The sequence below is a fragment of the Scyliorhinus canicula genome, chromosome 3 (assembly GCF_902713615.1).
Source record: "Scyliorhinus canicula chromosome 3, sScyCan1.1, whole genome shotgun sequence".
Taxonomy (NCBI): Eukaryota; Metazoa; Chordata; class Chondrichthyes; order Carcharhiniformes; family Scyliorhinidae; genus Scyliorhinus; species Scyliorhinus canicula.
In genome coordinates, this window is record NC_052148.1 from 92,199,138 (window position 1) to 92,217,529 (window position 18,392).

General features: G+C 44.3%; 1 protein-coding gene across 3 annotated transcripts in view; it reads right to left on the reverse strand.

The window, feature by feature from the left end:
- The window catches only part of arl15b (ADP-ribosylation factor-like 15b), a 373,635-nt gene that overhangs the window by 31,923 nt on the left and 323,320 nt on the right, over positions 1-18,392 (reverse strand). Inside the window, exon 6 of one of the 3 annotated variants that reach the window (XR_005459967.1) lies at positions 2,928-3,119. The exons of the other annotated variants lie outside the window; for them this stretch is intronic. The gene's annotated coding sequence lies outside the window, so the exon portion shown is untranslated. The remainder of the gene's footprint in view (positions 1-2,927; positions 3,120-18,392) is intronic. 3 annotated transcript variants of the gene reach the window in all.

Sequence of the window (18,392 nt, forward strand, 5' to 3'; positions counted from 1 at the left end):
TAAATTCTCACACTGGAACATGTACACATAATCTAGGGGTGACATTTCAGTGCAGCGTTGGTCATAAGACATAGGAGCAGAATTAGACCATTCGGCCCATCAAGTCTGCTCAGCCAGTCAATCGTGGCTGATACGTTTCTCATCCCCAATTTCCTGCCTTCTCCCCATAAACCCTGATGCGGGATGGCACGGTGGCATAGTGGTTAGCACTGCTGCCTCATGGCGCCGAAGGTCCAATTTCGATCCCTGCCCGTGTGGAATTTGCACATCCTCCCCATGTCTGCGTGGGTCTCACCCCCACAACCCAAAAAGATGTGCCAGGTAGGTGGATTGACCACGCTAAATTGTCCATTAATTGGAAAAAACAATAATCGAGTACTCCAAATTTTAAAAAATCCTGATCCCCTTGTTAATCAAGAACCTATCTATTTCTGTCTTAAAGACAGTCAGTGATTTGGCCTCCACAGCCTTCTGCAGCAATGAGTTCCACAGATTCACCACCCTCTGGCTGAAGAAATTCCTCACCACAGTTTTAAAGGATCGTCCCTTCAGCCTCAGGCTGAGGCCTTAGGTTCTAGTTTTTCCTAGAAGTGGAAACATCCTCTCCACATGCACACTCTCTAGGCCTCTCACCATCCTGTAAGTTTCAATACGATCCGCCCTCATCCTTCTAAACTCAAACTAGTAAAGTCCGAGAGTCCTCAACGGCTCCCCATATAACAAGCTCTTTATTCCAGGATTCATTCTTATGAACCTCCCCGGACCCTTTCCAAGGCCAGTACATCCTTCCTTTAAAAAAAAATAAATTTCGAGTACCCAATGGCCTCCTTCTACACTGTAAATTCTATGATTTGAAGGGCTAACAGTCTTATCCTGTTTCTGTGTTCCCAGAACTGCTCACATACTTCAACTGTGTTCTTGGCAAGGTTCTATGTACATCTAACATTACCCTCTTGACATGAATGCGGACATTGCATTTGCCTTCTTAACTGCCAACTGAACCTGCATGTTAACCTTAAGAGAATCATGAACAAGGAATCCCAAGTCTCTTTGTGCTTCTGATTTCCTAAGCTTTCTCCCCATTTAGAAAATAGTCTATGCCTCCATTCTTCATATGTAGCCTTACACTTTTCCACATTGTATTCCATTTGCCACTTCTTTGGCCACTCTCCTAGCCTGTCCAAGTCCATTTCGAGGATACTATCAACAATGTAATACTCCCACATCAGATGAAACATTAAACTGAGATCCCATTGACCTGCTCTGACAGTTCAAGTGTATGTTTAAACATACCAAGATATTACTCAATATTCTGACATTATCTCTAGCCAATATAAATCCCCAAACTAACACTGTCAAGTATAGATTAGCTAGTTATGTCTCACTGCTGTTTATGGATTGTGTATGAAACAGTTGCCTTGTTAGTCTGCATACATTATACTTCCAAGTTATTAATTGCATATGACTTGAACATTTTCTGATAGATATGGTGTAAGGTGCTATATAAATGCAAAAGAAAAGAAAAATGTAGCGACAGAGTACAACATAAAACAAATTATCACAACATATGATTGATCATTATGGGGTGATAAGGGTTTGTGTTCTGATTGTTCTCCAAATGTTCAGGATTGCAACTCATGACATAATGTATATCTAGACTACCGTTTGTCATTAGAAGTGGGTGACCAGGTGCTGTGAGTGCTTGCATAGATATTGGATATAGATCTATTAATCTGTACTTATGTCCCTTTAAAAACAGGGTAAAACATATTTTGGAATAATGACAGTAAGGCAGTTTTCAAATAGCTTATATGCCAAGATATTCTAGTGTGTTATGATGCAGCATGCAAGTCCATAAATGAGGGAATGAATGAATAAAGAATAGTAGATATGAGCTTGGGGCTAGCCTCTGAAACCCCCTGCACCACTTCCTTTCATGCCTACAGACACAGATTTCCCAGGGTCCTTTGCTCTTAAGGATGTTTAAAGTGTAGAAAAATGGACAGAAAAAGACCAGTTGCTCATCAAGCTTATCCTGTCATGTTGTGGTGCAACTGAGCACCACAATTCCCAATGCCAACTTTGCCCAACAGTGATAATGTAATCTACTTTGAAAGGGAAAAGAAGAAAAGCACTGGGCTCATTCCAAATAAATCTTGAGAAATTATTTTCCAACCCCTAAAGACAAACAAAAGGAACTGGAGACTACAAGTCTTTTACTGATTCAACAGCCAGTCGAAGTGTACAATTAGGCTTTCATTCATCAACCCAGTAACTTCCTCAAAAGATTTAATCCGATTGACAAGAGGGCAATTTATTTTCAGCTATAAAGGAGCAATGCGTAAATGTGAAATTGTCCTGCATAGTATCAGCCGTCAACCATAATGTTTTAGAACTCCCAATGTGATCGAAGAACTCCACAGTTTGAGATGTGGGGAAAAGAGCGAAAAACTCTTGGTGAAACCCAACCCCAAACTGTTGAACACCCTGATCTAAAGTAATAATGTCTCCAGATGGTGGTTTCAGAAAACACAATCCCACCTGAAATTAAAGAAAGATGCACTGCTACATCATTCTAATAATTACATTTCGTTATCAAAATATTCTACAATTATATACATGTTTGGCACTAATAATATCAGCTTGTTTTACTTCTATAAGCTAAGGCATATACAATTAATCACAAAGGAAAGAAAAAGGCCGTTTGCTACTCAGATCTATCTAGCCTAATACAATACAAGTTTAGGTATCAAACAATTATACTACAGCCCTAGTAGTCCTCTACATAGAAAAATAAGGTCTTGCTTAGTGCACTGTGACTGTTGTTACATCAGCAGGATCTGGAAACCTGAACAGGAATCAGTTTAAATGAAAACCCGAGACCTTCTTAAGTTGCATATATATATTTTTTTTTAAATTGAAATTACCCCAATGCATTTTAGTTGGTTCCATTCTCCTTCCAGTCTCCCACATTTCACATCCTTTCACAGATGAAAAAGGGCAGCAATGCGTTTCTTGATTTCCAATATGACACTTCATTCTCTACATGTACGAGACTGGAAGTGGTATATCTGTGCAATGATCTTTTCATCCGCACTGTAGAGGTGCTTTCCTTCACTCTATAATAGAAACAGATGGCAATGTACAGCAAGACATTTAGCATTGGAAAGATTCAGATAACTTGCACCGGAAACATTAACTTTTCACAGAATGTTGAAAAGTCACTTACGAAACATTAATCACTTTCAGCTATGCTGATTGTCCTGCTCCACATTTGCAATATTTTCTGTTTTTATTTCACATTTTCAGTATCTTCAACTTTCTTTTAATATCAAGTTCACTCCAATCCCTCTCCTCACAAAAATAAATAATTTATTGTGGGAATCACTTGCATGTGTCTGTGCCCCATACTTCTGAAACAGTGCATTTGTGAGCCAACCTATTGTACCACTTGGCCACAGCTTAATTATGCTTCTTTCTGATCTATTCTACAGTGCAGAGTCAAACCACATGATAACAATTATATCACCCAGCAGCTGCATTTGAAGTTAAGTGACTCGGCATCGCACTGGAATGAATCACAAAGCAAGTTCTGTAAATTGCAGTGTACTAATACTGTGATGCCACATGCAACACATGGCAGATATCCAGGCAGTGGGAATCAATGCCACCATTACTTAACATTCAACCGCTTAAACCAAAGAGTACATATTAGCTGAGAAGTAACTATATTGATATTTACTGATTCAATGTATTAATTAAAACCATAGTTCAGGAATTTTACTTAGCTTCTAAAGTTACAAATGCATTTGACACAGAAGATCTGCTTTTATTAGTTTCAACAAGAACCTGGCAAAGTGCCAAGCCTTCAAACATATTTCTCCAAGGATTATGCATAATTATTCTAACAGAGGCATTTCAGCATGTTGTGACACAATGGAACGCATAGGAAGGTCTGCAGTTTCCTAATAGAAACTGGTTGCTTAGTTATTGAATAATGACAGGTGTACTTTTGCGCACCACCCTAAATCAGCTAGGAATGCTCGCGAAGATAGTTTCAAATAAACAATGCATGCGGAGGAAGAAAGTCACTAGTTATGGCTTCATTCTGATTATAGTACCATTTAGTTAGAATTGCTTAGCTCACTAAGCTGCATTTCAAGTTACGTGACTCAGCGTCACACTGGAATGAAGCATACTTGCTTAACATATCCAATAGTCCTTTCCTTCTGAAAGAAATCACATTTATGGGTCAGTTAGTAAGTTACTGCCCAGTGAAAAACTTTGTAAGGAACACCCAGGTCTGGAGTTGGTTAGTTAATCTTGACCATTAAGGTACTAGAACAAAACAATAGGTCTCAACACACATTGAATAGTGGAAACAATGGAGGAAGGCTCAGGCACCTTTCCTTCTCCCAACTGCCATCCTCTGATTCGTTCTAGAGATTGAAGTTCAGGTGAAGACAGTGTAGCTGGACCAGCTGGGGATGTGCCTCATTAGTTCAATTGCCACCAATACTCACTATCTAGGTTTGTATTTGGAGAACAGCTACTTGGGCGAGGCAAAAGAGGGTGACCTATAATTGCAGCCGTGACTTCAGGAAAGGATACGTATAAAGAAAATAAGTCTGTACCGGGTGAGAGGGGAAGAGCGAAAGTCTGCCTGTTACAATTGAATCAATAGAGCTAGCACTGGGTTGACCCAGTGCCACAAAATAGAAAACAGTACCAGTGGCTGATTTAAACAATGCCATAATTTTTTATAATGTCTCCAAGAAAGTAAATGAAAAGTGGGAGAATACATGCTTGCACTTCAGTTGCCTACACAACCTGTGGAAATTCCTGTTTAGACCAGGAGGAGAAGATTCTATTTGCCGACAGATGAAGAAGGTTAAGGGTGTAGCGTAAGGGTGTTAGATGCTGTAACTGATGATTATTGTTGTGAAAGAGACATTAAGAAACTGACCTTGAACAACTGACAAGAATTTCAATATTCCAAATGGCAATGGAGAGAAAACCATTAACATTTAGCTCACCATCCATACTGGCTAAGGAAATTTGAAGAAAACATTGTTATATATTCACAAATATGATTGCGCATGCTCAGTATAGTTATTGATATGTCGTAAAATTAATAAACAAAAAGTCATAACTTGAATGTGATTTTTTTTGAGATCCCAGAATTACTGAACAGCAAGAGAGAGAGAGATAGCGAGCTGGGTTAAGTGTCCATGCCGCCAATGCTTTTGGCGGGAAAGTATTCAAAATAGGGAGGTTGTCCAGCCCCATCCTTCCCACCGACCCTGGAGTTCACCAATACACTAGGTGGGTAGATGCCGAAATGGGATAGTACCTCTCTTTACTACCTGCCTGCTTCCCAGAACCTATCCTCCTCAAGCTGGCCTAACACTCCCTACCCACTCAGGAGGCATCCACGCCTCCATCTCCCCTTTATAAGGGGCCCAGTGAGTGAGAGCAGAGTGCTTATGAAACCCTTCGGCTAACTGAAAAAGAATCAAATTATAAGCCTTAATGGAATAATTTGAGAGAAAATCTGACATCCAGGAATGTACTCCTGATGTGAGGCTATCATAAATGTTAATTTGTTAGAAGTGCATGGTGACAGATTTGTTTAAATGTTCCTTAGAAGACCAATGAAAATAGATCATCAATAGCAGAGTTGAAAAATTGTGCAACATGGGCAGTTAAATAGCACAATGGTAAGCACTGTTGTTTCACAACACCAGGGACCCGAGTTCGATTCCCTGCTTGGGTCACTGTCTGTGTGGAGTCTGCACATTCTCCACATGTCTGCATGGGTTTCCTCCGGGTGCTCCGGCTTCCTCCCACAAGTCTCAAAAGACGTGCTTTTCAGGTGAATTGGACATTCTGAATTCTCCCTCAGTGTACCCGAACAGGCGCCAGAGTGTGGCGACTAGGGGATTTTCATAGTAACTTCATTGCAGTGTTAATGTAAGCCTACTCGTGACAATAATAAAAAAGATTAAAGAAGCTATCCTGTGGACTGATGTATATTGTAAGCTGCGTGGTTGATTACAAATTGTTACCTTTAAAATTTTGGTCATATGAAATGAAATGAAATGAAAATCGCTTATTGTCACGAGTAGGCTTCAATGAAGTTACTGTGAAAAGCCCCTAGTCGCCACATTCCGATGTCTGTCCGGGGAGGCTGGTAAGGAAATCGAACCGTGCTGCTGGCCTGCTTGGTCTGCTTTAAAAGCCACGATTTAGCCCAGTGAGCTTAACCAGGCTTACATTAACACTGCAGTGAAGTTACTGTGAAAAGCCTCTCATCGCCACATTCCAGCACCTGTTCGGGTACACAGAGGGAGAATTCAGAATGTCCAAATTACCTAACAGTACGTCTTTCGGGACTTGTGGGAGAAAACTGGAGCACCCGGAGGAAATCCAAGCAGACACAGGGAGAACGTGCAGACTCCGCCCAGTGACCCAAGCCGGGAATCAAATCTGGGACTCTGGAGCTATGAAGCAACAGTGCTAACCACTGTGCTACGGTGCTGCCCATTTGGACATCAGACTGGCTTTAGCTGTGATCTCCTATGTGGTCAAGTAGCTTGTCAGCACTCGCCATCAAGGGTCATGCAAAAATGAGCTTTTAGGCAGAAATTAGCAAGTTACCAACACCTGTAGAATTGTACCCCAGTACGGATACCACCTTCATGAAATAAACTCGACTGCACTATTTTAATTATTTTCCAAAACACAAATTCATCCTTTGGTGAACTACTGTTACACTATAGAATGATCCAGCTAACAAACATATCCCCATTTCAAACAAAATGTCAGTTTATTTCTAGAAACCATCACATCATAATACATTTAATCTTTTTTGAAGAATGTCCATTTTGGAATAAATTCCACAAATAAGAGAACTACTCTGAACATACCGAAACCACTGTTGCATCAGTGGCTGTGTACACACAACTTGAAACTATTTCTGGGGCACAAAGCAAACGTCAGCATCTACACGGTTTACTTGCAAAATCATGCAAATAAACATTAATCAACATTAATCAATGGACAAAAATGTTTAACTTCATGATTCATTTATTATCTTTAAAGTGCTGACTAGTTGTTGACAAACTGACCAGCAGTTTTCCTATCATAAATATCAACATTTCTATCAACTATTTTGAAAGCTGATGAATAAAAATAGTGCATAACCTTAACACATGAATACATTCTTGTTCACATATTTAACATATTTTAAGAAGGGACAAAACTCTGAACTCTGACAATGTTTAGCGACAATCTTTAGATTGTTCCACCCAGGAGGTTAACTCAAATGACTTACTGCATTTTTAAAATGCTGACGATCAATGATAAGGCATGTAGAGCTAGATCACTTATTCCACACCCTATCACACAATGCCAGAAAACAAAGTGTCTACAACAGGACAACCAGATTAATGCCTTACTTTAAAATCATGAGAATACCAACTCATCTAATAGCAACCATATCTTTCAGATTGCAAGTTAGTGGCCTTTTTCAATTGCAGAGCCATAATATTTTGTGGAGGAGCATGAAATATTCATAAAAGTCTGCTCTTGTAAAACTTATATAAAAGGACAGTGTCCATAAAAGCATTCGGTAAACATGTCAGTTTGAAGGAAAAAAATGAGATGGGCACCTTGTCTAAAAGTCTATCCAGCTACATAAATACTATGGCTACAAGAGGTCAGAGGCTGGGAATTTTGTGACGAGTAACTCACCTCCTGATTCTACAAAGCCTGCCCATCATCTACAAGGCACAAGTCAGGAGTGTCATGGAATACTTGTCTGGATATGTGCAGCTCCCGCAACACTCAAGATGTTGCACAAACATCCAAGACGAAACAAAAGCTACTGAATTTCAACATAATCTATGTCACTTAACAAAAGAGATTTTCTTTTATGAATATGGTATCTTTTTAAGGTAGGAATTCAAGTATGTTTAAGACATTGTACTTCACATGGAAAAAAGATTTGTAACGCTTGCAAAGATCAATCACTGTAATTTTCTTAATAAAAACATTTATACTGTCAACACTACAGTTACCGGTTAATTTATTCAGCTCATACACCCATGATCAACAACACAAATTAATTTGTCAACTTTGCACACCATTAATTTTCATTATTCAAGCCTTGGACTATAGCAGCCTGCTAAAACTAAAAGTCAATATACGATGTACACGTGAATTATGGTTATTGGTTCCTCAATAAACTGAGTTAAAAAGTTACTACAGCTCAGACAAGTCAATATGATCTAAAACGTTTGACCTCCAGTGTCTGAATAGCTGTAGACAGGCAAGAACCTATAGAGCTACAAACCATCCTGAGCTGTCTAATAATCTCAAACAGCATATTATACCATGTACCTGTTACTGCTCAGGAGTCCAATACCATCCAATGAATAAATAGGAACGTGGCCATTTTTTAAATGAATTCATGGGATGTGAACAGTCTGGCAAGGCCTGCATATATTGTCAATCTGCTATTGCTCTCGCGAAAGTTGTGGTGAATCACCTGCTTTAACTGTTTCAAATATGTGTTGTAGGTGCACCCTTAGTGCTGTTACGAAGGAAGTTTCAGAATTTTGATCCAGCGATGGTGGAGGAATGGCAATATAATCCAGGTCAGGATGGTGTGTGACTTGGAGGGGAACTTGCGGGTGGAGGCATTCCCATGCATCTTGTCCATCTAGGTGGTACACGTCATGGGTTTGGAAGGTGCTATTGAAGGAGCCTTGGTGAGTTGCTGTAGTGCATCTTGCAGATGGTACACACTGTTTCCTGTGAAATAAGTGAATGTGAATAAGGTGCTATTGGATGTTTGTCTTGGATGTTTGTTCAGCATCTTGTGTGTTGCTGGAGCTACACGTATCCAGACAAGTGGTGGGTATTCCATCATACAATCCAAGAACAGGCTTGGGGCATGAGGAGACTTAAAAACATATATACATTCATGGGACGTGGTGTCGCACGCTGAGCCAGCATTTATTGCCCATCCCTAATTGTTAAGATCAGTTAAGAGTCAACCACATTGCTGAGAGTCTGGGGTCAAATGTCGACCAGACCAGGTAAGGACGCAAATCGGTTAAACTTTTAATTCCAGATTTTAATTGCATTCAAATTTCACCATCTGCGGTGGCAGGATTTGAACCTAGGTCCCTGGTTTACTAGTCCAGTGACAGTACCACTACGCTACCGCCTCCCCACTGAATTCCCAGCCTCTGACATGCTCTTAAAGAGACAGTGGGCTGGATTCTCTGCTGCCCAAAGTTGGCAGTGAGAATCACATTCCGGTAGAAAATATTGGATGAAGGAAAGATTGGAATTTGCTCCCGGCCCCGATTACGACACAATGCTTTGGTCCCTTACTGGTAGCAGTAGTGAGGATCGTGACCCGCACCAGCAGCCATAAGAAAATCTATCATTTGCATGGATTTGAATGTGATTAGCGGGTTGGACACCAGCCCACCAAGTGCTGGCACTCCTCAGAAGCACAGCCCCACCACAGAGGAAGCAGGGAATTCACCCTAAAAATGGACATATACTCTGGCCTCTGGCACTCTCCCTGGTGCAGAGCCCCTCTGAGTTGAAGCCTCACCAGTGACACTATCAGATAGTCCACCCGTCAGGACCACAAGCTGTCTGGAAGCCCTGCCTTTCCACCATGCCCCTGCTCCCATTCATCCTTCCCCCGACCAAGAAACCTGACCAGCCTGTGCGTTACGCCCAGGCCCCACATCAAACAGCAGCTAAGGTCCCAGCAAAACACACTTCCCTCACTCACCCCCATCTGTAGGACCTGCCCGTCTCTAAGTATGGAGGTAAATGGCAGGACACATTGGCCATCTCCACCACACGAGCATTTGCCACTCTGCTGGCAGTATAACCCACGGCCCACCCAGTGAGGAGACGCACAGTAGATCTCACTGTGGGAAATAGGGCAGGGGCCACAGATCCTATCGGCAGCCACCGGTCCCCCTGTGGAAGGGGATGGGTGGTTAGGATAGAGGCTCCGCACGTCACAGACCAGATGCCACTCACCGATGGGGACAGCAGTGCAGTGCAGATGACAACTTATCAAAGGGGATGGGTGAGGGATGGGGAAAAAAATCACTTGTTGAGGGTGGCGCAGCAGTACAACCCAGGGTGACCATGCAACCTGGTAGCTTTGGATGGTCAAGAGAATCCTCATCTTGCTAACATTCTCTGTCCCTTTTCCCCACCCCTTGCAGAGAATTAATTTTGGAGTACAGCAAGCTAGGCTCGCTATCTACCTGGCCGCTGCTGCTGTTGCCATGACATGAAAGCTAGAGCGCCAGGGCCAGCCCAGGAAGAACCCTGGCACGAGGAGCCTGTCCTAGAACAGCAGGGGCCAGCCAGTGAGGCTCAAGTGGTGGCCGTTCAACAGGCCGAGGAGGTGCGAAGAAGGCACTGCATCAGGGCATGTGTATACTGTCGGCACCTGTCCTTCGAGGAACTGCCAGACCACTTGTGCCGATGCCGGCTCACCAGGAAGACTGTCACCTGTGCCAGATGGTAGCGCACCTGGCACTGCAGGGGTACAGACTAGGACATCTGTAGTCATCAAGATGACGTTAGCCCTGAACCTTTATGCCTCTGGCTCATTCCAGGGCTTGTGCGGGGACCAGTGAGAGATCTCACAAACGTCCACACACAGGTGCATCCGTGCTGTGATGGATGCCCAATGTGCTCGGATATCAGAAGACATCAACCTGGACCAGGCCCAACAAGATGTCAGGCTTAAGGAGGCCATTCATCTTCTTCCGGCACTATGCCGATTCTGCTGCCACCTCATCCCAGGAATTGTTTAGAAGGGTGCACTTGAGCCTCTACCCCCATCTTGTGGAAGAGGATGTCCCTCCTCTCCTCAATGGCACTGAGCAGTCGGTTCACTTCAGTGCCCTGGAATTTGGGGGCAGGTCTTGTCTGAGCTATCCCCTTGGCTGGAATGAGAGTGTGCGCCGAGTGAAGAAGCACTTATAAGCAAAGGCTCTTTAACGCGAATTCCAGCCCCAGCGAGTCCAACGTCAGTGGGGTTGGGAATAGTTTGCAATTCATGTCAACAGAGTGCTGAATTTTGTTCAAAAAGCACCCCCAATTGGAACACGAATTGCACAGAATTTAGGTCTGGCAGGAACACTCAAGTCTCACAACCAGAGAATCCAGCCCAGTATTTATATCACTGGCTCCATTAGGTTTCTGATCAATGGTGAGCCCCAGAATGCTGATGAGTGAAGGATTCAGTGATGGAAATGCCGTTGAATGCCAAGGTGGATAATGTTTTTTTTGTTGGGCACTATCATTACTCAGTATTCAAGTTTGCTTGCAATGAAGGCCAACATATCATTTGCTTTCCTAACTGCTTTCTGCACTTCCATGATTGCTTTCAATGATTGGTGTACAAGGATACCCAGGTCCCTTTGTACATAACATTCCTTAACCTATTATTTAAATAATACTCTGTCATTCTTTTTTTCCTACCCAAGTGGATAACATCACAGTTATCTACATTATGCTGCATCTGCTATATATTTGCCCACTCACTCAACTTGGCTTAATCACTCTGAAGTTTAACATCCTTTACACCACTCACATTTCCATGTTTTGGCTCATCAGCAAACTTTGAAATTATACATTTGGTACCCTCATCTAAATCATTGATATATATTGTGAATAGCTGGAGCCCAGGGTTTTTTTGATTTGATTTATTATTGTCACATGTATTAGTATACAGTGAAAAGTATTGTTTCTTGCATGCTGTACAAACCACGCATACCGTACATAGGGAAGGAAGGAGAGACTGCAGAATATAATGTTACAGATATAGCTAGGTGTATAGAAAAGATCAACTTAATGCGAGGTTGGTCCATTCAAAAGTCTGATGGCAGTAGGGAAGAAGCTGTTCTTGAGTCGGTTGGTACGTGACCTCAAACTTTGGTATCTTTTCCTGACGGAAGAAGGTGGAAGAGAGTATGTCCGGGGTGCGTGGGGTCCTTAATTATGCTGGCTGCCTTTCCGAGGCAGCAAGAATTGTAGACAGAGTCGATGGATGGGAGGCTGGTTTGTGTGATGGACTGGGCTACATTCACGCCCTTTTGGAGTTTCCTGCGGTCTTGGGCAGAGCAGGATCCATACCAAGCTGTGATACAACCAGAAAGAATGCTTTCTATGGTGCATCTGTAGAATTGGTGAGTATCGTAGGTGACATGCCAAATTTCCTTAGCCTTCTGAGAAAGTAGAGTCGTTGGTGGGCTTTCTTAACCATAGTGTCAGCATGGGGGGGACCAGGACAGGTTGTTGGTGATCTGGACACCTAAAAACTTGAAGCTCTCAACCCTTTCTACTTCGTTCCCATTGATGTAGACAGGGGCATGCTCTCTACTATGCTTCCTGAAGTCGTTGACAATCTCCTTCATTTTGTTGACATTGAGGGAGAGATTATTTTCGTCATACCAGTTCACCAGATTCTCTATCTCATTCCTATACTGTCTCTCATCATTGTTTGAAATCCGACCCACTACTGTGGTGTCATCAGCAAATTTGACAATAGAGTTGGAGGGGAATTTAGCCACACAGTCACAGTCAAAGATGTATAAGGAGTATAGTAGGGGGTTGAGGACATAGCCTTGTGGAGCACTGGTGTTGAGGATGATTTTGGAGGAGGTGTTGTTGCCTATCTTGACTGATTGTGGCCTGTGGGTTAGAAAGGTCAGGATCCAGTCGCAGAGGGAGGAGCCGAGGCCAAGGCCATGGAGTTTGGAGGAGTTTCGTAGGAATGATGGTGTTGAAGGCTGAGCTGTAGTCGATATATAGGAGTCTGACATAGGTGTCTTTGTTGTCTAGGTGTTCCAGGGTAGAGTGCAGGGCCTTGGAGATGGTGTCTGCTGTGGACCTGCTGCAGCGGTAGGCGAACTGTGGTGGATCAAGGCAATCCTGGAGGCTGGAGTTGATTCGTGCCATGACTATCCTTTCAAAGCACTTCATGATGATGGATGTCAGAGGCACTGGACGATAGTCATTAAGGCACGCTGCTTGGCTTTGTTTGGTACAGGGATTGATGGTCATCTTCTTGAAGCAGATAGGGACCTCAGATTGTTGTAAAGAGAGATTGAAGATGTCCGCGAATACCCCCGCCAGCTGATCCGCGCAAGACCCGAGTGCCCGTACGGGTATTCCATCCGGGCCCGAGGAGGATGACATGTATATGTACAAAACAGTGTGTGTGAGAGAGAGAGAATGTTGCAAGAGAGTGTGTGAGATAGTGTAGACGAGAAATTTAACCACACTATTTAACATTAATTAATCAGCTTGATCATAAAAATGCCTAGTTATAATTAATTTGGTTCATTGCTGACTGTCTAAACTGAGAAAATGCATTGAAAAGTAGAGCCTTATATTTTATACCCTCCAGCAAAGATCCAGTTTGCTCTACTTGTGCAGGCATTTTGACCATATTTATTTAAAATACAGTAAATGTATCACTAGTGCAGGCATGTGCAGTTGAACATGTTTTGCTATGCATGCGTATCTTAGTTTATAAAGTATGAAACCTTTTCAGTGTGGGTAAATGCACAACTCTATAGACAGGATATTGGTTGAAATTTTCCAATTAGCATCGGAACATTTCCAACTGATGCTCATTGCAGGAAAAAGCTACCGACGTATTTTCAGGCCAGGCGTCCAATGCTAACCATTCCCTGCAGCCTCCATCGTAGAAAACCAGGCGTGCCTCTGTGCAGTGCAAGAGAGGCAAAGCCTCTTTTTGGCCCCTTTTTAGAGCACGAACTACTGTATTTTGGTAGGAGTTTAAATGCTCCAAAATTTGTGTTATTTCCACCTGTTTCACAGTAGAAAATGAGATTTTCGGTACCCACAATTATTAAATATTTTGTGGCTGGCATTTCTAAATCAAGATACTTGAAATTCCTTGAATGAACAGGTGGAGACCAAGGAAAAACTTGTAGGTTCATGACTGCCTGGAGTTGAGAGAATATAATCACAAGATTCCATAGTTTTAAACAAACAAAATCAATTTTACTATGCAAAGTCAGAAAACATTCTACAATATCCATCTTGAACTCTTAACATTCAGAATTAACAGGAGTTGAAGATGAATGAATAGGTAAACTGTGATTGAATACCCACCACATATTAAATGCCAGATGTGACAAGACAGATCGTCATGATTTCTCTGCTACTTGCCCAGATGTCAGTGACCACTGAGTCACAAAATTTTATTAGCACTGTCTCCCTTATGAGGAATTCCAGCTTTTCACTTTCAAGGACCTAGTCTCTAAATTCCCTCAAAGGCTAACAAGACTCGCTCAACAACTGCTCACTTCCCAATGGTTCAATGTCTTCTCCGGAGACGGAATTCACAAAGCTGTACACCTGCCTCAGATTTCTGGATTAATTTTTACCTTTTTTGCAGACTACTAGCTTCACTGAGCTGTTACTGCCCCTGGATTTTTCGAACTTCAATCTCCCACCTGCACTGATCAACCTTCTGAACTACCATTTCCTTTTTGGTATTCTGGTAATCGCTAAAGGCCAGCATGTTTGTTACCATCACAGTAATAATCTTTCCAAGCTAAACATTACCTCTAAATTACCAACATGAACTAGATAGTTGTAACTTAATGTGCTTAAGTGGAATGGCAAACACGTTCTCCCGTGTCTGCATGGGTTGCCTCCGGGTGGTCCGGTTTCCTCAACCCAAGTCCATGTTGTTAGGTGAATTGGACATCCTGAATTCTCCTTCTGTGCACCCAAACAGGCGCCGGAGTGTGGCGACTAGGGGATTTCCACAGTAACTTTATTGCAGTGTTGATGTAAGCCTACTTGTGACAATAATAAAGATTATCATCATTGATGGGATGTGGGTGCCACTGACAAAGCCAGCATTTGTTGCCCATCCCTACTTGAACATAGAACATAGAACAGTACAGCACAGAACAGGCCCTTCGGCCCTCGATGTTGTGCCGAACAATGATCACCCCACTTAAACCCACGTAACCCGTATACCCGTAACCCAACAATCCCCCCATTAACCTTACACTACGGGCAATTTAGCATGGCCAATCCACCTAACCCGCACATCTTTGGACTGTGGGAGGAAACCGGAGCACCCGGAGGAAACCCACGCGCACACGGGGAGGACGTGCAGACTCCACACAGACAGTGACCCAGCCGGGAATCGAACCTGGGACCCTGGAGCTGTGAAGCATTGATGCTAACCACCATGCTACCGTGAGGCCCCTTTGAACTGAGTGGCTTACTAGGTCACTTGAGGGCAGTTAAGTGTCAAGTACATCGTTGCAGATCTCGAGTCACATGCAGTCCAAACTGGGCAAGGATGACAGATTTTGTTTGTTAAAGGACATGACTGAACCGGATGGGTTTTTATAACGATTGACAATCGTTCATGGTACTTCATTTCTGAGACTCGCTTTCAATTCCACATTCTACTAATTGAATTAAAGTTCCACTGGATGTCATGATGGGAATTGAACCCATGTGCCATGGCAATAGCCTGGGCATCTGTATTACTCTGGCTTCCTAACAGCAATGTGGGTGTACCTACATGACAAGAACTACAGTGGTTCAAGAAGGCTGCTCACCAACATCTTCTCAAGGGTAAATAGAGATGGGCAATAAATGTTGGCCTATCAATGCCCACATCCCATGAATTAATGACAAAAACTCCAGTAACATGAATGTTACGCCACCGTTCCGATACATAACTGATATAAAATTACCAATGACCATATCTTTAGTAAGAACGTCCTTAAAAGTGGGTCTTTGACCAAGATTTAGGTCATGTTCATTAATATTTTCTGTTTGGCTTGCTATTCATTCTTTAAATATGTCTATGTGAAGTGTCCTGGGACGTATATCCATAGTAAAGGTACCATATAAATGCTGTTGAAGTGACAGGTTATAAAACATTTCTTCGCACAGAAAATTGCTGGACTGTGATGAAATGCATCGTTTAAGGAACAACTATATATATATATATATATATATATATAATATTTGAAGCAGAGAACGTGTGGGGCGAAAACAGGGTGGTGGAATTTGATTTGAATCAACACAAAGATTGCCTTCCCTTACTGTGGTAAACCTCTGTGTCCAGTGATACTGCTGGGCCACACACAGTCTAGATATGTACTGAGACTAACTACAGAATCACAAGAGAAATCATAACAATATTGTAACTCTTCATATATAATCTGCCTGCAGATTTTTCCATGATATTCATTTTTTGTTATGTTCAATTGGTTTCTATGTGACTACAAGCCCTCTTTATATTTTCCTCATTTATTACCAAACAGCCTTGTACTTTTTCAGTACACATTTTTCTAATTTGCCTAAACAACTCATTAGCTATTCACGCTGAGCTACCAGTGAACAGCAGTTATCAATTACTATTCTGTTGCCCTTCATTGCTGTCCATATGGTTTGCACTATTACCTAAGCCCTTTAAATAGCATTTATGTCATCTCTTACCTAAAATACTACTCTTCCACCTGTATCTTGTAAAGATGCCCACATTAAAAGATTCATATTAACAAAACATTCCTGATTCTTTTAGCTGTTACTTTTCTGTTTCTCAATCTTCAATAATCTGCTATCTCTAAAAGCTTTTAATTCAAGTAGTTATTTCCCAGGTTTCTTGCCTTAATATAGGCTTTAAACCTCAGGCAGCACGGCGGTGCAGTGGTTAGCACTGCTGCCTACGGCGCTGAGGACCCGTGTTTGACCCAGCTCACTGTCTGTGTGGCGTTTGCACATTCTCTCCATGTCGGTTATGGGGCGGGTGTTCTCGGATATGGAGTGAGTGATGTGCGAGAGAGAGAGAAAGAGAGTGATGTGCAAGAGAGAGAGAGAGAGAAAGAGAGTGATGTGCGAGAGAGAGAGAGAGAGAGAGAAAGAGAGTGATGTGCGAGAGAGAGAGAGAGTGATGTGTGAGAGAGAAAGAGAGAGTGATGTGCGAGAGAGAAAGAGAGAGCTCTGCGAGCGAGAGAGAGCGCGCTGTGCGAGCGAGAGAGCGCGCTGTGCGAGCGAGAGCGCGCTGTGCGAGCGAGAGCGCGCTGTGCGAGCGAGAGCGCGCTGTGCGAGCGAGAGAGAGCGCGCTGTGCGAACGAGAGAGCACGCTGTGCGAGCGAGAGAGAGCGCGCTGTGCGAGCGAGAGAGAGCGCGCTGTGCGAGCGAGAGAGAGCGCGCTGTGCGAGCGAGAGAGAGCGCGCTGTGCGAGCGAGAGAGAGCGCGCTGTGCGAGCGAGAGAGAGCGCTGTGCGAGCGAGAGAGCGCGCTGTGCGAGCGAGAGAGAGCGCGCTGTGCGAGCGAGAGAGAGCGCGCTGTGCGAGCGAGAGAGCGCGCTGTGCGAGCGAGAGAGCGCGCTGTGCGAGCGAGAGAGCGCGCTGTGGGAGCGAGAGAGAGCGCGCTGTGCGAGCGAGAGAGCGTGCTGTGCGAGCGAGAGAGAGCGCGCTGTGCGAGCGAGAGAGCGCGCTGTGCGAGCGAGAGAGAGCGCGCGCTGTGCGAGCTAGAGAGAGAGCGGTGTGCGAGCGAGAGAGAGCGCGCTGTGCGAACGAGAGAGCGCGCTGTGCGAACGAGAGAGCGCGCTGTGCGAGCGAGAGAGAGCGCGCTGTGCGAACGAGAGAGCACGCTGTGCGAGCGAGAGAGAGCGCGCTGTGCGAGCGAGAGAGAGCGCGCTGTGCGAGCGAGAGAGAGCGCGCTGTGCGAGCGAGAGAGAGCGCGCTGTGCGAGCGAGAGAGAGCGCGCTGTGCGAGCGAGAGAGAGCGCTGTGCGAGCGAGAGAGCGCGCTGTGCGAGCGAGAGAGAGCGCGCTGTGCGAGCGAGAGAGAGCGCGCTGTGCGAGCGAGAGAGCGCGCTGTGCGAGCGAGAGAGCGCGCTGTGCGAGCGAGAGAGCGCGCTGTGGGAGCGAGAGAGAGCGCGCTGTGCGAGCGAGAGAGCGTGCTGTGCGAGCGAGAGAGAGCGCGCTGTGCGAGCGAGAGAGCGCGCTGTGCGAGCGAGAGAGAGCGCGCGCTGTGCGAGCTAGAGAGAGCGGTGTGCGAGCGAGAGAGAGCGCGCTGTGCGAACGAGAGAGCGCGCTGTGCGAACGAGAGAGCGCGCTGTGCGAGCGAGAGAGCGCGCTGTGCGAGCGAGAGAGCGCGCTGTGCGAGCGAGAGAGAGCGCGCTGTGCGAGCGAGAGAGAGCGCGCTGTGCGAGCGAGAGAGCGCGCTGTGCGAGCGAGAGAGCGCGCTGTGCGAGCGAGAGAGCGCGCTGTGCGAGCGGGAGAGAGCGCGCTGTGCGAGCGAGAGAGCGCGCTGTGCGA